General features: G+C 41.9%; 1 protein-coding gene across 2 annotated transcripts in view; it reads right to left on the bottom strand.

Annotated features, from left to right (window-relative positions):
- CPQ (carboxypeptidase Q) overlaps positions 1 to 20,999 on the bottom strand; it is a 409,571-nt gene extending 388,572 nt beyond the window's left edge. For both annotated transcript variants that reach the window (XM_045861077.1, XM_045861078.1), the window contains exon 1: positions 20,869 to 20,999. The gene's annotated coding sequence lies outside the window, so the exon portion shown is untranslated. The remainder of the gene's footprint in view (positions 1 to 20,868) is intronic.
- Positions 21,000 to 23,666: the final 2,667 nt, after the last annotated feature.

Below are 23,666 nucleotides of genomic sequence, written 5' to 3'. Positions count from 1 at the left end.
ACATAAGCATGCACGTTTAACACAAAAATTCTTCTCCTAGAAATTTCCTCACAGATGGACAAAATGATCTATGTTCAGGGATATTCACTGTTACATATTTGTAATAGCAAAAGTTTGGGAAAAGCATAACTGTCCATATATAGCAGACTAAGTAATCTATGGTACTTCTATAAGGTAGAACGTGAAACTATGAAAAAGAATAAAGTGCTCTCTATGAACAAATATTGAACAACATTGCAGGGGAAATGCCAGGAGAACAAAACAAGGTGAGAACAAAATGTACAGTAAGCCTCCATTCCATTGTAAAGAAAAAAGGAATCAACTCTCTCCAACGGTACGCGGCCACCAATAACAGGGGGCGCCTCCCATGGTGAGTAACCCAGTGGCTTAGGGCAAGGAGTGCTGTGTCCACTTGCATGTATGACCTCAAGTGCTGTAGAGATTTTAAATCCTGTTTTATACATTTTCTCTGATCTGACTCGTATCTTCACAAATTCTCAAAAAAAATTATATACTTAGCTTTTATTCTTCCAAAGAGGATGACACTTGTGTGGGTATTCTTGTCTTATTCTAGGGACAGGCAAGATAAATAGTCTTCTTTAACGGGTATCAGTGTTTCGATACTCAGTCTGATTATCATCTCCAGAAGGAAAAAAGAATAAAGATAGCACTACCTCATTTATGCTCTTAAGCAAATCTGTTGCCAAACATCAAAAGTTTTCTTCTGCCTTTACATGCAAAGATAAACGGTTTTTCAAAGGCACTTCTTATTTTACTGAAGACAAAACACAAATGAAGATTTCCAAAGTTTTGTGGGATGCAGCTGTATAAGGATAGGATGAGAAGGTTTACTTCAAACAAACAAGCAAAAAGATTTTGTTCACATTCTGTTTGAATCTTTCTTCTTTAGAACTGCTATATCAAGTTTCAACCTGAATATATGTGCCTGTAATGGATGACCTTTATTTAGAGAAATGTGACTCTAATGCAATCTTAGCCAGGTGTCTTTGATATTTTTTCATTATTTTAAGGTCTCCACAAGCATTTCTTAAGGAAATGTATACCCTTAGTAATACTAATTCAGGGTAATATAAAAATTTACTTGGGTCATGAAGTTTGATACATTTGAGACAACAAAACTATACTATTCAGCCATATAGACCTGACTTGAATGAAATGTAAATGAGTATTATCTATTAGTCTCAATAAACCCATAAAAGTGTTTAAAGCACATCATTAAGGGAAGGACAAAAACATCGGATAATACATACATATCTTTCCTTTCTACTTCTCAGACTCCCTTTCTCTTTGATACCTTTTCTGTTTCCAACAGGCTTTTCCAGTGGGAGGAATCCCAGTTGAAATGCCAGCTTTGGGTTTTTGCGATGTTCAAAATTTTAAGACACCATAATAATGGCTAATACATTGCATTGCCTACTAAAACAGATCTCCTGTGATCAGTTTCATTGTTGCTAGTCCAATAATTATTTTAGAAATAAGACTTTTAATTACAAGACTATATCATTCTTCTACCTTCACTTTCTTAAAAATAATAGAAAAGCCTAGTCAAGGTGTTCTGTTTTCTTCTTCATTCTAACCTCCCTATTCCTCAGTTAGCATTTTATTGGGATTCCTTCAATATGGCATTTGAGCCTCTTCTAACTTAGCAAGGCAACACAATACTCATATCCTCCCAAAGCTCTCTGACCACACCGTGTGCCCTCCTGCTCCCAGCCCTCAGGCTGCTCACCACCTTCTCTCACAGTTAAGAACTGAGGGCCCTAGGAGGGGCCACAGGCCCCTGCTACATTCAGGCCTCATCTCTATTCCTCTGCCCCTCTGCTCTAGTCTCTCCGGCCTCCTTGCTAAAGTGTGGTTTTCCCACCTCTGAACCTCTGTACCAACTGTTCGCTCTGTTTAGGACGGTTATGACCAAAGGGGACATAGTGTCTTCAAGGCTTTGCTCAAATTTCACTTCTCAGTCAATCTTCCTTTGACTGCCATAGTCAGAGTTTCAACAACTCCTCCCACTCTAGCAGTCCTTCACCTTCTCCCTTGCTTTATCTTTTCTGCATAGAACCATCCTCGCAAACAGCCTACAAAATTAACTTACCCATTTAGCTTGTCCATATTTCCACCCTAGAATGGAAACTCCATGAGAGCAAGGATTTTCACCTGTTTTGTTCACTACTGCACCCGACACCAAGAACAGTGTCAGGCGCATGACTGGGGCCAGAGCTGCTCGGAGAGCTGATCTGACCATAACACTTGAGCCCCGAGGTCGCCATCCAGACGGCCTTGCAGTGGCGCTACACCGGAGCAGCCCGGCCCAGGCCCTCCATGGTGGTTGTTAACTATCTGCTCTGTGGTCTGTAGCACAGCCGAGCTCAGAAACGGTCTGTGGTGTCCTCGAAGCTTTTTGCCTCCTCTGTTTTATGACTTCATTTTGCTTTTATGGCTTCATTACATAGTAAGCTGGTATTAGATGCTGTATAGAAAACAATGATCTCATTCTATAAAAAAAACTTTATCTATTTCACCTACATTTTTAAGAATTCTTCTGAACCATGAGGTCTGACAGAATCTATCTTTCTGCCAGATCCCTAAATATCGTATTAGTGAACTATATCACTCTAGTCGTAACTTGGTTGTGAAACTACTTCTTCAGCAATATTCTACAAATTAACTGATAATTAGGGAAGATCTAAAATGCTAAAATTCCATGTATTCCATAAATACAAACCAAGAAAAGTTGGTAAGAATTTTATTTTTTCCCAAGTTTTGGAAATAAATTACAGATTCTTCATATGATTCTCGATTCATTCCAAGCACTAGAATTACTTGGGAGAATATTCTTCTAAATGTACTCCATTAACACAAACCTCAAATTGGTAGGTTCCTTGTTGCAATTGCCAAACCTTAGCTGGGCTGTTTATTTCTCTTTTATTGTGTATAATTCACATGGATTTGACAATACAATGGTTAGTAAAGCTACGTATCCTGAGAGAGGATATTCTTCTCGGCAAGTTAAGATCTGAATAGGATTACAAGTACCCCTTTACACCACAGCTCCTATAATCCACAATGAAACATTAAAACTATGCAGAGAGTTATGCCCACTCCCTCAGGCATGCTTGTCCATGCCTTTCACACACACACACACACTCTACTTTGCATGTACTCGAAATCTTATGCTTCTAGAATTGTAAAATTTAGAGTACATGCAAACCAAAGTATGTGTGTATGTGTGAAAAGCATGGGCAAGTATGTCTCAGTATGTCCATAATGGTGAGTACAATGCAGAAGTTCAGAGTAAATATTTGTAGATTAGCATGTCACTAGTTAACAAAATATTCTAGATTGTCAACCACAGTGAAGGAAGCTACACTAGAGCATAAGATTATTTTAATTACACTTTTTATTTTAAGATAATTGTATATTCACATGTAGTTACAAGAAAGAATAGAGATTCTCATGCACCCTTTACCTAGTTTTCCCCCATGTAACATCTTACAAAACTATGGTACAATATCAGAACCAGGAAACTGCATGACACAATTAAGGTACAGAACATTCCCATCAACACTAACGTCCCTCATGGTGCTCTTTTACAGCCATACCCACTCCTCCTTCCTCCCTGTACTGACACCCCCAGCCCCTCAAGTCCTAGCAACCATTAATCTCATCCCATTTCTATAATTTTGTCATTTTACAAATGTTATGTAAATGAAGTCATACAGCATATAACATTAAGAATTGTCTTCTTCTCATCCAAGTCATTTCCTATATCAATAGTCTGTTCCTTTGTATTGCTCAGCAGTATTCTGTAGTATGGATATACCACAATTTGTTTAACCATTCACTCATTAAAGGGCATCTACATTGTATCCAGGTTTTGTCTGTTACAAATAAAGCTGTACAGGGTTCTATATGAACATATATGCCTTCATCTCTCTGGGAGAAATTCTTGTTGGGAACCGCCCTGACTGGTATCAGAGGCTGAAACCCCCGCCTAGCTAAAGCTAAGGGAACGCCCTTGGAACCGTGAGCCAGCAAGGAGACAAAAGCTTATCTTCTTGGCAGGAATGCTGCTTCTGCTGCTTTATTCATGACTGAACCCCCAAAAAGCTTGGTCGGTTAGCCAAAGACGGGTAAGATTCCCCACGGGGGGAACAACCTAAGCCAGGCACGATCACTTTGGGAGGCCCCCCAAAAGAAGGACTTGGGGGGCTGCAGCAAAAGGGGGTGATGGACCCTCGCTCTTCGGCTTTGACATAGCCTGAGTTCTCAGCATCTGCGAGAAAATCTCCTTATCTCTTGGTTACCTAGTTCCCTTGCTCCACCTAAGCCTGAAACAATGACAGGGTGGTGCAGCTCGGTACTGAGAAGTGCGGATTCCCCAGGGTGATCAGGCCTAAGAAAGAATATGTAAATTACTGTGAAACCTCCTTTGTTTAGAATGCTCTCAGTTGAATGAGAAGGGTCTTAGGAGGAAGTTAGTTTGTTCCTCAGTCTTACAGCTCTTTGACCCCAACTCAATAGACCAGCAGAGTTCTTTGTTTTCTATAGTTCCTTACTTCCCCCCTAATGAGTACTGTACTTTACCTGAATTATTATGCAAAATGAGCCCAATAAAAGCAGGTATGGACGGTAAATCAGCGCACTCCCCACTAGGGGGGGTGGCCATTCTGTCCCTACTTCCCCACAGAAACTAGTTTGTCTCTGTGCATGTGTTGTTTTTTCTTGCGTGTTTATCGTCGAGCCATCCACAGCATTCCGTGGTCACTGCTGGCCGGTGACCCACGCGCAACAAATTCTCAGGAATACAATTGCTGATTTCACAGTAGTTGCATATTTAATTTTTTAAGAAATTGACTCTTAAAGTGACTGTGACATTTTACTTTCTCATCAATGATGTGTGAGTGATCTAGTTTCTCTACATATTTGCCACATATTTGCACTTTGTCAGTTTTTAAAAATGTTAGCCACTGTGATAAGTATAGAGTGATATCTTGTCAATTTAATTTGCATTCCCTTAGTGGAAAATAATGCTCATCTTTCCAGGTGCTTCTTTGCCTGCATGTCTAATTTAGTAAAATGTTTCTTCTTATCTTTTGTCCAAGTTCTAACTGGATTGTTTGCTAACCGTTGTTTTGAAAGTTTATATATTGTAGACACAGTCACTTGTCAGATATGTATTTGCAAGTATTTTCTCTCAATCTGTATCATGTCTTTTCATTCTCTTAACAAGGTCTTCCACAGAGAAAAAGTTTTTCATTTTCAGTTAGACCAATGTATCACATTTCTCTTTTTAAGGATCATAATCACTGTGTCAATCTTAGAGCTCCTAGTCCTAGACTCTGAAGATTTTCTCCTATTATTTTCTAAAAGTTGTATAGTTTGACATTTTACATTCATGTCCATGACCCATTCTGGGGTAACTGATTTAGGTCAATGTTCATATATCGGTGGTGGTGTCCAAATGCTCGAGCACTATTTGTAGAAAAGGCTACCACCTTCATTGCACTGCTTCGGCACCCCTGTGGAAAATCAGCTGACATGCCTACCTGGGCCTATTTCTTTGTTCTCTGTTCTTCTCTGCTGATCTGTGTGTCTGTCTCTCCACCAATTACTGTACCTCTGTAATAAGGCTCAAAACCAAGTAAACTGATTATTCCCCTTTTATCCTGATTTTAGGCAGAAAGCATCGTTTTTCACCATCAAGTGAAATGTTAGCTGTGTATTCTAATAGATGCTCTTTATCACACTGAGAAAGCCCTTCTCTATTTCTATCTTTCTGAGAGTTTTAATCATGAAAGGACGTTAAATTTTCTCAAATGCTTTGACCACATCAACTGATATGGTCATGTGATTTCTCTTCTTTAAATAGTTAATACAGTGGATTACACTGATAGGCTGCCAAATGTTGAACCAGCCTTGAATGCCTGAAATAAAACCTTCTGAATCATGTGTCCTTTTCTATACAGAGTATATAGCTCTTTTTCTATACTGCTGAATTCTATTTGTTAATATTTTATTAAGGATTCTTATGTCTATATTCACTCCTTCAGCCTCCTAACTGACCCTGGTGATCCCCTGCATGGCTTAGCACCCCACCTTCAGAACTGAATAAAAAACTATCTTTTCAATGGCTGTCATCTCCCGATCTGTTGGCCTCAACACACCTGAAGAGTAACGAAAGTTATTTTAAAACATATGCATGTTGTATATGAAAGTTCTCCCACTGAGATTTCTAGGATGAGAACCTGGAGCTTCAGGCACCCATTTTGCCTGCCCAGTGCTGGGAGCCTGCCTGCAGGATCAAGAATTAGAGATGAGAAGGACAGAGACAGGCTCGTATTACATCACATGAGCCCTGGATCTGGTCTTGCCGAAAGTCAGCTGTATCTCTAAACTTTCCAGTTATGAGAGTTACTTATTACCTCTTTTAGTTTACTGTCATTTTAGTTGGATTGCTTTCACTTACTGCCAAATATTCTGATTCAACATCGCCAAATTTATCCCTTCCCCCCAAGGCTTCTTCTCTAATTCAAAAAGAGGAATTCCCTCTTTTTGTTAATAAAATAACTTGTTATCATTCAGTCTTAAAAGCACAAAATAATCTATTCTCTTCCATATATTCAATCACTCAGTCACTAAGTCTCATCATTCTATACACCTACATTTTTTTCTCCTCCTCCTACCAGTAAAATTTTTATCACTTTAATTCAGATCTTCTTTATTTTTCTCACTTAGCTAAAGTAGTATAATGTCATCATATTGTGATTTGCCATATGAAATATACATTTGGTTTTTGTCCCCACTTTTGGCACAGAGCTCCTAAAACCCTTGAAATTCCCTCAGTTAATGAGGTGGTTTTTGCACCATGCCTAAGATGGGGCCTGGCTGTCAGGGGGATCAACCATGTGATTAGAGGATTGGAACTATCAGTCCCACTGCCCCCCACAACATCCAGGGAGGGGAGTTGGGGCTGGAGATTGAGTTCAGTCACAATGGTCATTGATTTAATCAGCCATGCCTATGTTATGAAGCCCACACAAACCCCAGAAGGACAGGATTCAGAGAGCTCCCAGGTTGGTGAACACGCAGAGACGCATGCTCTGAGAAGTCCTGGAAGACCCAGTCCCTCTTCCCGTGCCTCACTCCGTGCATCTCCTCCAGCTGGCTGTTCCTAGGTTATATTCTTGTCTAATAAGCTGGTAATCTAGTAAACAAAATGTTTCTCTAAATTTTGGGAGCAGCTCTAGCAAGTTAATCAAATCCAAGGAAAGGGTTGTGTGAACCTCTGATCTACAGCCAGTTGGTCAGAAGCACAGGTAACACCACGGACTGGTGGTTGACATCTGAGTGGAAGGGCCATGTGTGAAACCCTCAACCATGGAAACTGAAGCCCAAAATAGAGTCACTTGTGCTAAGCCCTCATCACCAAACTGAGACTTAATAGGTAATCTAACTTCAGTGTCAACCTTTCTTCCCAGGAATGTAATCTTAAGCAGTCAGGCATTTCCTGGTCAGCATTGGTGAGGACACCTGCCTCCTCATAGGCCCCCACGGCCTACCCCGCAGTGGTCCTGCCTGAAACAATCCACTCTTCAATAAATATTTCCTTGTCCTACCCCCTCTTCTGCCTTTGAAAGCCTTTCTTTTTCTAAAGCTCTTCAGGGCTCCTCTCTATTTGCTAGAGAGGATGCTGCCCAATCCATGAAAGACTGAGTAAATCCAATTTTATCTTTAAATTTATTTGGTTGTATTTTATTTTTTTTAACAGTAGTGTCAGCATTGAGTTGACTTGTAAGAAACCTAGCTGCTGTCTGAGAATTGCTTGGATGTGGGGGCGGGGTGAGGGAAACCCGCATAGACTGGAACTGGTCATCAGAATCTGACAACCTTGTCTCTGCAACCTTTTCTTACCTGCCCTGAGCAAATCAAGCACCTTGCTCTGCTTTTTCCTCTCCCTCTCTGCCATTCACTACCCCCACTCTCCTACAAGCATCTTGAGTCAAGCTCAGGCACAATCTCCTCCAGCATACTTTTCCAGACCTGGCTCCTCTTCTCCCAGGTAGTGTTGAATGTCCACTTTCATTTCTTTGCACCTTCTGCTTACCTCCTTTCAAAGTTTACCACAATCTGAATCAAAATTATCCAGGTTGTGTCAGTAGGCTTAAAGCTTTTCAAAGAAAAGATTGGTGTCATGGGAATGATCTGCCCGGTATATAGAAGCTCAAGAAATGCTTTTGAGCTTTTGAAGTGACGTGTGTCTCTGCATCCTCCTATCCCCATCACTCAGCACACGTGTGGCCTGGAGTAGCAGCCAAACTGATGCTGGCTATCTGGGCGAAGTGACTCCTGCAATGAACCAAGTGTGCTCCCCCTCATGCCAGTTCATGTGTTGAAATCCCAACCTTCATGTGATGGTATTAGGAGGTGGGTCCTTGGGAGGTAATGAGGCCATGAGGGTAGAGCCTGGATGAATGGCATTAGTGCCCTAATGAAAGGGACGCCAGAGAGCTCCTGCACCCTCTTTTTCTGCCATGTGGATATACAAGAAGATGGCAGCGTGCAAACCCAGAAGAGGATCCTCACAAGAACCTGACCATGCTGGCACCATGATTTCTGGCTTCTAGCCTTCAGAACTGTGAGAAATAAACTTCTGTTGTCTACAAGCCACCCAGCCTGTGGTCCTTGGTCATAGCAGCCCGGAATGACTAAGATGCCTCCTCCCCTCCAGTCTGTCTGTACTTCTATCCACCCAACTCACCACTTCAGATTAATCGTAGTTCAGGGCCTTTTGAATTTTCTGTGTCCTTGTTCCAGGATACATGATACCACCATCAAAATTTACATAATTGTGTCAAATGTCTCCACTATAGACAGGCTGTCTGATCTCAACTGGGTCCTCTGTATTGCTTGGCAACCCTTATATTTATCTTCAGCTGAACCCTATCAAATCCCCCAGAACAGCTGCTACAAAGTTTTTCCATTCTCCTTAAGCCCCAGATTCCATCCCTACTCCCCTCATGCTCAACAAAAGCTCTCCTTGGCTACACAAGTGAGGAGACGATATTGTGACCATGAGGGGCCTTGGCTTTCTTCAGCCTCACCTCAAAACTCAGTCCTCAGCTCCTGTCCCAGTGAAAGAATTGCCCGCCCTCTTTTCCAAAGCTGAGTTCTCTATCCATAGTGTGACAACTCCCCAATGTTTCTCCCTCTCCTTGTCTCCTTCCCTTCTCCACAGAGGAATGCTTCAACCTCCTACTAAGATTTTTTGAGCATTTACAAAGTGGAAAGTGCTACTGTACCCAGTTTACCTGGATCAGTTTATTTAATCCTGACAACAACCTCTGATGTTCCTGTTATTGCATTTCCTACTTTGTGAACTAGAGAACTCATGGTAGCAGAATCTCGAAATTTACTCCCAAGTTACCACACTTCCCACTTCCTCATACACTTGAATTTTTCTAAAGAACAGTTTAAATCAAATTCTTCTGCCTTATTTCCTTCCTGTCCCTACATCATGTGTCCAAAACCAGTCACTGTGACTTACGACGACAGAGCATGTCTGTGTCTGTGGACAAGGACAGGGGCACACACACATCCTGCACATGCACCCTCCCCCAGTATTAACATTGGTTCGATGTGCATTTGTTGAAATGTTGTAAAAAATAAACTCAGTCCTCACAAGAATTGTATTTTTAAAATGTATCAGCATAGCCTTTTTCTCTTTTTCTCAGCTTCTATCACTTTTATAATTTTTAAGCACTGTGCGTTTAGAACTGTACAAAAGAAACTACAGCCCTGAGGAACGTTTTCTTGGGTTTGAAAAGTGCTCACAGCGTGGACATTTTTCTTTAGTTATCTAACCTAATCCCATGGTCCACAGCTTGGCACAGTCTCCGTGGCTTTCAAGAAGAATTTTTCTCTGAACAAGGAGGACAAGCTCAGGTCCACAAAAGGAAAGCAGACGACAGTATCAGCTGAAACTGCTTCTCCTTCAGAAAGGCCAGGCTGACACCACGTCAGCTGAGGAAGCAAACATTCCTTCCATTGACAAGTGTTTAATTGGACGGTTTGAGAATCGAATGTCATGTATGCAGATGCAAATGCTTGGAAGGTTGTTTACAGTGTCCTCCGTGCCAGACAGACTCCAATGCCAAGCCAGCGCACAGCCTCCCATTATTCTGCTGGGCTCAGCTTCCAGAGATGCTTCAGGGCTCTCTGAGCCTTGTAAATTTCCACATCCAAAAGCTCATCTGTGTTTTCAAAGCTGATTCCTTCTTCCCCCGTGAGTAGTCACAGTCCTTCCCCTGCCAATCTCCGTTACTGCCTGCCCTGGCTTAGAAAAGGCTTTGGAGAAATGACTAGAGAGGAAATTATTCCAGCTCTGCAAAGTGTAGAGTTGAAGTGTTAGTAGCTTTTGGGAAACTCACAAAAAAAGAAATGCCACACTCTAGATCCCTGACCAGAAATGGGGTCTTAGTTGATGTAATTATTTTAAGGATTGTTTCTGTTATTCATTGACCAGAAAAATATGGCCTACTAACTCAGCTAATAGACATACCAGCCATAAAGAAGCACTTGGATTGGGAGGTTAAACAAGGATATACCAAAAATGGGAAATCCATTCACCTTTAAGATTTAAGCTATACTGGGCTTTGAAAAATGCAACACACACAAAAAATGCCATTATCAGAAATTGGTATGATGCCTTCATTGCATCCTCTTGTTCTTATCAATACCATCTTCAAGTGGAATTTTTAAATGTTTCAAGTGCTAAGTTGGAAATACACATTAAAGACATTGTTTATGCATTATGTTATAGATATTTAATATAAGAATAAAAGTGCTGCCACTCATTTTATATTTGATAAGCTATTTTTGTCCAGTGGGTTCCACTGTGCAAAAAATCATAAGAAAATGACTAGCATTTATTAAGGAGTTCATTCATTTATTTATACTACAAACACTGATTGATTACCTACTAAGCTCAGAGCAACTGCAACTGTTCCAGATATGCTCGTGTACAGAAATAAAGAATATGTCATCCTTTGCTCCATGAAGCTAGTAAAAGAGAAAGGCAAATTACTGTCATACAAAACAGAAGGAAATAAGTTGTCATGTATTTACAATAAAATGATGATAAAATGTGGATTATCACAGGAGAGAACAGGAAGAAATAACAGAGGAGATGGTATTTCAGCTCAGCCTTGCAGGATATATGAATTCTCAGAGTTGTATCATGGGAAAGGTATTTCTAGTTAAAGAACAACCATGAGCTAAGGTGTGAACCTTTATAATATGTTTCCCAAAAATGGTAAAAAATCTGGGGAAGCTGGAGGATTACAAAGCACTCAAGAGAAATTTAAACACATACATGCAGTACATGTATCCCCAGTCCCATTTCAGCCCTAGCAATTCAGAAGCTAGAGAGCTCGGCAGGACCCGAGAATCAGTATTTTTAAGACTTCACGGGTCATGATGTGCACTCACGATGTGATGTCATACACACATACAGAATGCATAGGGGAACACAGTCAGTGTCATAGGCTGAATTGTGTCCTACACACCAAAAATTCAGTTGTAGAAGTCCTAACCTCCAGTACCTTGGAATGTGACTACATACAAAGACAGGGCCTTTAAGGAGATGATTAAGTTAAAATGAGGGCATTAGGATGGGCCCTAATACAACTGATGGGGGTCTTTATGAGAAGAGGAAATTTGGACACACAGACATCAGAGATGTGCATGAAGAGAGGAACGGGTAAGGAAACAACGAGAAGAGGGCCATCTGAAAGCCAAGAACAGAAGCCTGCTGACACCTTGATCTTAGATTCCCAGCCTCCAGAATTGTGGGAAAATAACTTTCTGCTGTTTAAGCCACCCAGTGGTATTTTGTTATGGCAGCACTAGCAAACAAACGCAGGAAGCAAATGTACTAGAAATTCAGCTAGAATTCTGTCTTAATGCCAGATCTTTCAGAACCTTAAGTGCTGTATTAGGAGGTTAGCCCTTATTCCACAGACAAGTTCTCAAGACATAGGCCTTTTGAGAAGGGAAGAAATAGGAGCCAGCCTATGATCCAACTCATGAGGCGGTGTGGAGGGTGAAGTGGTTTAAAAGATTCTGCCTAGCCAAGGCAAGAGATAATAAGGGGTAAGACGAGAGCAATCATAGAAAAGATGAGGAGGGAACAAAAACATTCAGGAGCTATCACAGATAGAAACTACAGCATTTGGCTACTTATTAATTTTGGAGGAGGAGGAAAGGGGGAGAATTAAAGATAACCTCCCAGATTTTGAGCCTGTTTTAAACCACGTATTTCAGACACCTCACATTACCTCCTCTCTCATGGATTGAGTATCATTAACCAAAATAGAAAACACAGAAGGAGCACATTTGGGAATGGAATTGATGAATTGAAAACCAGAGGAGAGAAATCAGAAAGAAGTGTAGAGATACAGAGCTCCTAACAGCCACAGGGTAATGACAGCATTCCCCTCACTTCTGACTTCAGCCCAAACATGCAAAGAGCTTGGAAGTCATCGCTCCTGTCCTTACAGCAACAAAATAACGGAACAACCTGAAAATGCACAATGTTCCTTGCACCCAGCAGAGAATGGAGGGCACCAAGCAAACCCCCACCCTCAAATCTAGAAAGACAGGTAAACCCAGGGAGTCACAGCACAGGTCACCCTTGTGCAGAGCCCTTTGGAGCCATAAGCCAGTAGTCAAGCAGCAGTTTTACAAATTGTTGTGGAATGATTATGGACTCTCATGACAGGGAGAAACTCCTAGTGCCCCATTCTTGTGGGGAGGGCACAATCTGGTGCAATCACAACACAACTATGACAAAGGAGCAAAGATAGGAGAGAAACTCAAGTACCAGTGAATGATGGTGGTTACTATTGACAGAGCACTGGCCAGGTGGCAGGACTGTCCTACATGTCTACATTTCTTAACCCTATCAACAAACCTAGAGGGCAATGCATTTGCTTTCTATCACTGCTGTAATAAATTACCACAAACATGGTGCCTTAAACGACACAAATTTATTCTCTTACAGTTCTGCAGGTCAGAAGTCCAACACTGGACTCAACAGATAAATTAAAGTGTTGGCAGGGCCGTATTCCTTTCTGGAGGCCCTAAGGGGAGGATTTTTGCCTTCTCCAGCATCTGGTGGTCACTCACACTCCTTGTCCCATGGCCTCTTTCCTCCATCTTCAGAGCTGGCCATGCTGCAGCTCTCCCACCATCCTTCCCTACTCACATCTCCCTAGCACTCTGACTTCTCCCTGCGTCCCTCTTCCACGGTCAACTGGGTCCACTCAGGTAACCCAGGGTAATCTCCCGACTTTAAGATCAAATAATTAGCAAACTCAATTCCATCTATAACCTTGATTCTCCTTTGCCACATAACCTATCATATTCACAGGTTCTGGGGATTAGGGTATGGGCACTCTTCTGCCTACCACAGCCAGGTATAATTATCCTCACAGTACAGATAACCAAACGGAGGCATAGAAAGGATATGTAGTTGGTCCAAGGTCACATGGGTGTTGCCGGCACTCAGATTGAAACCCACTTTAAAGCCCATGTTCTTAATCATTAAACTATGGAGCATATAGGGTGCTAGCACATCATTAGTTTAAGTGGTAAACTCCAGAAACATTTGACCTGAGTGGGTTGGGAAATGGAGTCAGCACAGTGCTGAATTCCACGATTTGCTCTCTGCTTGAAGACTTCAGTGGGTATTCGCGATCCTCCGTTCATCTCTACTCAGTCATTCCTAGGGCTGCTGGTTTCCTTTAAGCTATAGTTCAGGGAAGCTAATGCGAAGAAAAGCCTACAAAAGTACAGCCAGGTGTTTCAGATAGCACATTTTGCAGTAGAACACATACAGCATTACTGACTGAGAACACAACTGAGTGTAACAAGTGCATCTTCAGATGAGTCACGGATTCATGTATTTTGATGATTGTAAAAAAAAATGTCAAAATGATTCCGGGCACAAAAAGAGCACATATACAAAGGTGGAAGATGAATTATATGAACAGTCCAACAACATCAAGAAAAAGAGAGGATGTTTTCTTTTCATCATCTCCAAAGTGAGCTAAACCAGAGGACCGAGGCACAGGACCAGGAGGACTCTGGAATTCACTTACATCTTCATTTGGCTTTTTTTTTACCATCTTCCATAAATGTTTCACGGGAGAAATAAATTTTCCACAATTAAGAGATTATATAGATAGATAGATATACATACATATATATTATAAACATATATAACTTACATATAAACATATATAACATATGTTTATATATTATAAACATATATAATTATTATATATCCATATAATAATTATATTTAAATAATATTAAATATATATTTTGAAACTTTCTATATCCCTGTTCACCCTTATAAATTATATTCTTCAACCTCATTAGTTACATTATTCAAATCCTACCATTTACCTTTTGTATATAACCATTTGGCTTTTGTCTGCTTGATTTGTCACATAAACAATGTTTCTTAAGGTCTCCTATAAATTGTTTGGGTCATTTTTCTCACTTGTAACCATTTCCTTTTTATATTTTGAGGATAAGTATTTTTCAATATTTGGTCCATAAAAAGTCACAACTATCCTGTCTTCCTCAGAGATTTTATCTTTTATCAACACAAAATAATTCTGGATCTAATTTAATACTTTTTGCTTTGAATTATACTTGGTCTCATTTTTAAAAATTGATTTTAGAGAAAGGAAGGAAGAGAGAGAGACAGACGGACAGAAACATTGATTTTTTTTGTTGTTGTTCCACTTATTTATACACTCATTGGATGCTTCTTATACGTGCCCTGACCGGAGATCAAACCCACAACCTGTGCACATGGGCACGATGCTCTATCCAACTGAGACACCCAGCCACAGCCTATACTTGGTTTCATGTTAATAATAATGTGGAACTCAAGGCCTATAAGACTTTCTGGTCTCCCTACGCTGCCCCGCTGTGTTGGTGAGTTTACATTCAGTACTATCTGCATGGGTCCGGGTCCCCTCCTCAGACCAGGGGCAGTCCAAGTGCTGGGTTTGTCTCTCCATTTCCCTGCTGAGCTTTGTCCTACTCAGCGTCCTACTTATAGGTGCCCCATAAACATTTAAGGTAGCTAGATGAATTTAACTGCAAATCATTATGTTCAATAAGCTGTAAATGGTTTCTGATAATCAGGGGACCCAGCTCCAATCCCCATCTCCACATCTGATGCTCTAGTCAGAAACGTCTTCACATACCACATAATCAATGTAGATGCAGCTTACTGCAAATGTATCTTTTATTCTAAAATCTGAATTTATCCAGACAGTATACTAAGGAGTGATTAAGTTCACTTTATAGAGGGCATATTTGCCTCAGAGATTTACTCATAAGACTGTTTTAGATTGTAGACTTCTATTACATTGAAAGTGTCATTGACTTCCACAGATATTCTACATGCACAGGTCTTCATGGCCAGCTCAACTGTTTATATCAGAGTTGGTGCCAAGAACCCCTTCCATCACTCCTCTGTCCTCGCAGATCTTGGCTTTGTTGGCCTTCAGATATCATCCCCTTTACTTTTACACAATGTGACATGGTGGGGGATGGAAGGCACACATTGTAAAAGGCCAAGGTTCCAAGGCAACGTGAGGCTCTGATACAATGAATAAAACAGTGGATTGAAAGTCTTTCTAGACATCAGATCTGATGCAAACTCAGCCTCCTAAACACCCAGATTTGTAGTTTATAAAAGAATAATAACAGCACCTGGATGCACCTGCTTCTGAAGGTTCATGTAACAATCAAATTTTAAAAACATTTTTAAGTACAAGGTGCTAAGCTAATAAATTCTTTTTTCTAAGCAAGTGTAATGTCACAGCACCAAGAGAGCACTGCTTCAGCCTACTGCCTTTGTTAGTAGCTATCTGTCATAGAGTCTGTTAAGTGTTCTGAAAATTCCTCCCAATCCTGTCCTTTTCGCTGTATCTTACTCTTCTTTTGTTATTCTTCCCTTAGTTCAAAGTCTCCCAACACTTTCTCTGCAAAATAACATCAAACTGTCTGCCCAGTACCCCTGACCAGTCTCCCATATGTCCTCCCCTGACATGTTGAATAAAATGAGAAACTGAAGTTTGTGATATCCTTCCTGTAAAGAAGTATAGTTATTTGGAAGAGCCAGCTCAAGTGCCTATACCTTTGTCCTTCCTCATCCATCCTCTCTGCTACACTCCTGCCATTTGTTCTTCTGTGTTCCTTTCAACCACTCCCCTCTGTGTTGCTCTATTTTGGTTTATCTTGCTGGCTTATAATAACCCCTCACTGTTTACCTGTCCCCTTTTCTCCATCATGGAACTTGAATAGCAATTAGAGTTCTAATAAACTTGCCTTAAATATGGTGTAATGGTCATTAGTCAAGTCTAGTGTGGTTTTATTTTCCTTCTTTTTAAGTGATTTGGGGAGATGATTTGCCCATTTGGACTGAGGACTTGTCATAACCTCTGACAGGTCTCAATTGTATGATGTCATAGTAGAGCTATAGTCAAGGCTGTATCCTGGGGGTCTCTCCTGAATGTTCCACAGTTACTCATGGTCTTTCTCTCAAAATCTCCTCCTCGTCTTATTTCTATTATTCTCATTAGTGGTATCTCTGTTCACCTAGTCAAGCAATTCCAAAATCTCAGAATTATTTTCAACCTTCTTTCCCATGTCCTAGTTATTAAATGCTATCTTCTCTACTTTCTGAATATTTCTCAAACCTGCCTTAGTTTACACCCTCATCCTAGTTCATCTGGACTATAGCAAGAATATTCTCATTTTCTTCTGGCCTCTTGGCTTTTCCCTCATCAGTTCCTCTGAAACATTACTCATGAAGCTATTTTCTAAAGAAAATCCACATAGCATCGTCTGCTTAAAAATTCAGCTTAAAGACACTTGTAAAAACATAAGATGATGTAGGCTGTCATAAAATCCAAGCAGCATAGCATTCAAGGACCTTCATTCTCTGGCCCCAACCTCATAAGGCCTCTTTACGGAAACCATCCCTTTCTGGAGTGCCATGGTCTTACTCACCCCCTGTCCTTGCCCAGGTAGTTCTCCTGGCTTGGAGCACCCTTCTCCCTTTCCTTGGTTTTTAGGTTCAAATGCCAGTTCTAAATTCACCCACTCTGTGAAGTCTTCCTCAGCTCTCCCCATATCTCTTTCCTGGGAGAGTGAGTGGCAATTACTTCACGGCACCCACAGTATCATTATTTTTGGACAGGTCACTTTCCTTTCCTACATAAACTCAGTATCTCATTCATTTTATTGGACACAGAGTACACCCTCAAAAAATGGTTACTGTAAATAATATGTGCTGAATAAAATAACTGAAGAGAAATTCCAGAGATCTAGAAGCACATCAGTCCAGCTTCTTTACTGCATGAAAAAAGCAGGGCTCGGGAATAAAGAGAAAGGACTAATAACCTGGCTATATCAAACACATGAACGGGTTGTTTATTTTTAAAAGCTAAGTGGTTTAGGAAGGGTAGGGGGAGAATAAAGTACATTTTAAAGTTCTGGCTCCAGGGAAAACAATAAAAATCATGGCTTTAATGTTCTTCCCCCATAATATTGTGAGCAATGAGAAGGTCTATTCCATCACACCGGCCTTCGGGGCACAAAATTTCAGCCTCCTGAGCTAAATCAAACTGGCATCAGCTCTCAGTTTTTCAGGTGGCCACAGTTGGTCTCTGCTTTCCATGAGGCTAAATGTGACTGACAAAGAAGAAACAAAACAATTTCCCCCTTATTTTATGAGCCCCTCTTTTGCTCTCGTCAGTTAATTATGAAGGTCCCAGAAACTCATCTTGCACTCGAGTCCCCAGATTACAGGGATGCAGGCATTGCACCTTGCCTGCATTAGGAGCTGTGGTCTTATAAAGAAAGAGGTTGGTACGTGAGGGGACATAGGCATGTGCAGACACAGGAAGATACATTTTTGGCATCATCAGGAAGTACAGCATAGTGTTCATTGTATATTACATAACTTTATTGTATTCTATTTAATATATGATAATTTTACAATACTTTCAGAATAAATTCAAATATTTAACATTAAGAAACAGGTTGGGAGGCAGTGCCTTACCAAGGACACCAAGCTAGCCCAAGAAACAACATTACTCAGTACTCATAGCTCACAGCCCTTAAGTGCCACTCATTAAAGATAGCTCTCCATGTCACCCATTTTCTACTACTTAAATTGGTCAATCTGAATGTGTTTAAACTTAGGATGCACCTGCAGCATCTAGGTCAAAGTATCTGAGTGTACGCAAGCCCCAACAGAATTCAATAATTTTCAAAATGATATAAAGACCAATTCTTTGTAATTCAAACTGAATTATTCCACCCCTAGGCTCCCATCCTAAATTCACTTACCCACAATGCCCCAGAGAGTATCCTGGAATTGTCTGTCTTTGGGGAAGAGAACCTGCCTCCATCTGCCTGTGTTTTGAGTACCTGACTTTCACATTTTTCAAGTGCCATTTCTAGTTAGGAAGGTTAAATAGGGATTACAATAGTACTTAACTCTTGGGCTTATACTAAGAATTACATGGGGCAATATAAGTAAAAATAAATAAATAAATATACCAATGCTTAGCAGGCAGGCAGTGCCCTGTAAATACTAACTTTGTTACATTCCATGGATGAACAACATATGATCCCATAATTGGCTCCTTGGGAAAAAAGTCTGAGAAAGTTGGGTTTTTACACCAAGCACCATGTTTGGCTCCACATTGCCCAACTGACTTGAAGTAACTGAAGTAGGTAACATTATTTTATTCAACTTAACCTGTTTGGGTCATTGTTTTTGTTAAATGTAGCATGCAAAAATATATTTTAATAGGTATGTGAAATGCCATAAGTGCTTTTAAAAAATCTCTAAGGTCCTTCCAGCTCCACAATGTTGTGATATATGATAACTAACCTCAAGTGCATGCAAATTAATAGTGTTTCAATTCCCTGGATATAATGGAAATATATGGCATTGTCAGTCGGGGCTGCATGGAAAACAAGTTAGACCCAGGACAGGCAGCCTGTGGCAATGCAGAATAAAAAACCCTGCCCTTCTTTCTCTCCACCAGCCCAGAGTCTAGTGAGCTCCAGGTCCTTTTGTAGTACATATGGAGAGGAAGAGGAGAGGCTGCAAGGTGCAGAGAAGAAAGGAGGGCTATGATTGTGCAGAACTCCCAAGCAGAGCAGCTGAGGTAAATAGAACTCCATTAAATCACCTGCAGTTTCACCTTTTAACCCTGAAAATAGAGAGAGTCCTAGAACAGGGGTGTCAAACTCATTTTCACCAGGGACCACATCAGCCTCATGGTTGCCTTCAAAGGGCTGAATGTAATTTTAGGACTGTATAAATGTAACTGCTCCTTAACAGTGAAGCGAGAGCTTTGGCGCTGCTGCCGGGTAGAAACAAGGTGCCGAGCTGGATAAAACAAGATGGAGGCCGGATGTGGCCCGCGGGCCTTGTGTTTGCTACCTGTGTCCTAGAAGTCTAACTCTGGAAGGGGACCCACAACCTCCCACATCTTGGAGATTAAGAAATTAAGAGCTGAAGAGATCAAGTGACAAGTCCAAAGTCATCCAGCTTTTCCAGAACTGGGTCTGGAAACCTAGAACTGATGCAGTGACCAACCGAATTAGAACAGTCTCAGCCTATGTAACTTCCAGAGTATCTACACACAGATAAATGTGTCTCTCCTCCTCTCTGTACTAGAGTCAGCCTCCTTCAGTCACCCACAAGGTAGCCAGTGCCTGTCTCAGGGAAACAGGACTCTTCATAATCCTCATTCAAGAGAAATGTCTGGTTTTACAAACAAGTTACTAAGAGCAGGGTCACGTGGTTCTACCTTTTGATTCACGTTTATCTTTCTGAAATATGATAAATAATATGGTGACAATGACTCTCCAGAATTCCAAAGCAGAAACAAAACACAAGCAAGAAAAAGCCTAGGCATATTTTGTTTTCAGGAACACCTATACAAAAATCCACCTAAATGTAAATGAGGGGGTGCTTCTGTGATTATTTTTTTTTAAACAGCATAGACTACAATTCCTTTTAAGTAGCTTGCACAACAGAATGACTCCATTAAAAGTACAACATGGACAACTTTTTGGAAAACTAGCAGAAGATGAGTTGTAAGCCTGTGTCCACTGCCTCCACTTGAAATGTATCTGTATCCGTTCAGGCATTCCTCCATTCAGCTCTGGTTCAGGTGTTCTCACTCATTCACTGACTCATTCCTCACTTCACCGTTCTACCTTTTGGTCCTCACTCCTTCAATTACGCATTGAGTCCTACTGAGGACTGACAAGTGAGCGAACTTAGAGTGGAGCCTGGACGGCACCAAAAGTGAAAGTGCAAGGGGAAAGAACCTCAAAGGGGGCCAGATAAAGCACCCTGGAGGCTGGGGGGCTAGGAGTTTGTTCCAGACCGGGGAAAGAGGGAAGTTCCTTGGGGGCGTGGGACTGGGCCCGGAGAGGAGGGGACAGAGAGGCGGCGCAGGGGAGGCACAGTCCAGGCCCACTCGGGGCGGCTGGGCAGCCTCCTGCTCCATCCCAACCCTGGGAGGCTTCCCAGTTGTGGGCCCGGTGCGTCCCTTGTCACAGAAGCCGCAGGCCCCAGTCTCCCAGTGGCCTCCCAGCCCTGTCCATCAGTCGCTCCCCAAAACGAGCGACTTAGAAAGCCCATCCCCGAGGCCGCCTCCGGCCTCAGCCCGCCCCCGGGAGGAGCCGGGGCCATGGCCCAGCCGCCCACGGGCACGGCGGCGAACGCACCTGGTCCGGCCTCTTGGGCGGCTGCAGAGGGGACAGCAGCGGTGCCCGAGGACAGGCACAAAGGCCAGGGTTCAGGTCACGGCCCTTCGCGCAGCCTGTGTCCTCGGCCCTGCCCCCTGCCCCGAAGCGGGAAGGCGGGACCCGGGTCAACGGGCGGAGCTGGGCGGGCGGGCGAAGATGGGAGGGACCGGTGCGCCACCTCCTACACTGCCCAGGAGGGGGAAGGGGCGGGTGCCACTCACTGGGACTCGGGGAATCTTAGGGCCACAGGCCCACCCCACAGCTCCTCACCTTTTGGGTTCTGAGTCCTACTAGACAACTGAGTGTCGCCCTGGGTCCTGATCCCCGTGGCCTTGCTTCTTTACAAAGGAGGCCAACGGGACTCGCGCGTCGCCCTCGGACCCCCGCGGGCCCTTACTGCTTCGGGGCAGCGGGTTGTTCCAGCAGGTCTAGCCTCAGGCCCAGGCTGGGTCAAGGCGTTGACGCAGGTGTTTTGGCTTTAGAGTGGCGACGCACGCAGGAAAGCAAGGCATTGTGAAGCTGAAAGGAAAATGCTATCGGTTTCGGTGGCTCTGAACCTGGCTAACGGCGTCTGGAAACTCAAAGCTTTGTGAGCTGTCAAACGTCTCTGAGGCGTGAGCGATTAAACTGTTATTTTCCCATCCTGCAGGTTCAGGATTGCCAGTGATGAAAGGCGGAGGAGATGAGCCAGATAGGGATCAGGAAGAGTCATTTCTCTTCACTTGATGCATTAATTATATGAAGGTGCCCAAGAAAAAAGGAGACTCATCTGATTACTGCCCCGTGTAGCTTATCTCAAAAGGTCGCTCGTATTGCTGGTCACAAAGAGTGTGCTCACGTATTTTCAACGGTTTGTTTTGATAAGTTTGCATTTCTTTAATACTCTTATCAAATACAAACGGTTATCTTTGAGAAACATGAAGCAATTCAGATCTCTCCTCTTAATCAGAAAAAAAAGTTTTAATTTAAAAAGAAAAACCACATGCTCACTTAGGAGAAAAAGCACAAGTCATGCAATGTCCATTTATCTACATATGCATACCCTTCAGTTAACAATCTCTCTAAACATTATTAACCCTGTTGTCCACCAGATAAAGTATGAACTCTGGTCCTGGCCCACCTTTCCAGGGCCGTGTCTGTGGTGCTAAATCCAACTCCACGGAATTACTTTTTTTTCTATCGGAGGTAAAGGACAAGTTTTATTATTTCCAATTTTTCAGGGACTGTTAGTTTTGTAAGATACAACTAAAAACTTGCTAGAAAAAGTGAAACAGACAAAAGATCTATAAGGCACACTGCAGCTTTCATTACGAGCATACAAGTATAAACTTACTCTGTCGATTTGTTTTTGCTTTCTTTTTCTATCTCAATTTTGAGTCTCAGTTTCGATATTTATCTCATCTTGGACAAGTAAAAACAGTTCATAGATTGGTACTGATAACCATACTGTGTCTGATGCTTTTTAAGTTCTGTGGCTGCTCTCCTGTTACTCCTTTACTGCCAATCAAAGTGCTTCTCACTCAAGGTTCAACTCACAATGTAATAAAAATAACAATTGTTGCATGCTTTATGCTGAGATTTTACATGCATTAACTGTGAATTTTTATCAACCCTACAAGCTAGGTGGTATTATTATTATTATTATTATTATTATTATTATTACTGCTTTACAGAGGAGGACATTGTGGGTTAGAGAGGTCCAAGTATATTAACTAGTGAGGTACAATGTTAGCATTCTAACCAGAACTGGCCTGATTCCAGTGCCCATGCAGCCAACCATGATGCCGGGCCCTCCTCCATAGAGCCTCCCCATTTGCTTTCTGGTGGAAATTAATGACTCCTTACTTGTAACCTCTACCATAAGATTTTTTCCCATTGCTTCATATTCATGTCTGTTTCCTACACTAGGCTTTAAGCTTCAGAGCACAGTGTCATTGGTACATCTCCACAACTCTTAGCGCTACTCTCTCCATCTGGGACATCCTTTATGCCCTCCACTCTGCCCGTAATAACTGCTGGAAACAAAGCGCACCCTCATCTTTGTGTTGCCACTGTCCTTTGTGCTTACTTCATGTTATATTATAATTATTTGTTTGTGTCTTCATCCCCTATTAGAGCGCAGGCCACCTGTAGCATTCAGCTATCTTACCAAAGAGGTTTTTATTTATTTAATTGAACAAGCACTGCTTCAAGAGCCCTTTAGAATGGGTATTATTTTATCACCACTTTCCACGAGGAAACTGAAGCACAGAGAAGTTGCTAGTGAGATGCAATGAGCAGCAGAGTCAGTATTCCAACCCAGGCAGCCTGGCTCCAGAGCTGATAACTGACCCAGGATGCTGTGCTTGTTCTCCACTATTCCATGTGCTCTTCCTGCTGAAAACAGTTCAATGACCTCCCACTGCTCTTAGGCTAAAGGTGAAACTGCTTAATAAGACCTAGGAAACTCCATGTGGCCTTCACTCTGAGCTGCATCTCCCACCAAGCTTCCTGGCTCACTCCTGGCTCCTCTTGTCTTCTTCCCCTTGCTCCCGAGAGCCATGCTCCCTCTGAGCACAGCACATGTCCTTCCCCTGGCCTGCAGTGCTGTTCCCTCACCTTGTTCCTTCCTCAACCCCAAGATTTCCTTCAGATTTTAGCTTAGGAAAACCTTCCTAGACTAAATCAAATATCCTATTAAATGGATTTTTAGTTCTTAACATAGTTATCACTTTATACTTTATTTATGTGAATATTTGAATAAGGCGGCCAGTCTCCCCTTTCAACACCATAAGCTC

The sequence above is a fragment of the Phyllostomus hastatus genome, unplaced genomic scaffold, assembly GCF_019186645.2.
Source record: "Phyllostomus hastatus isolate PE091 unplaced genomic scaffold, TTU_PhHast_1.1 phas_scaffold_21, whole genome shotgun sequence".
NCBI classification, from domain to species: domain Eukaryota; kingdom Metazoa; phylum Chordata; class Mammalia; order Chiroptera; family Phyllostomidae; genus Phyllostomus; species Phyllostomus hastatus.
This window is presented reverse-complemented; position numbering and strand designations above follow the sequence as displayed.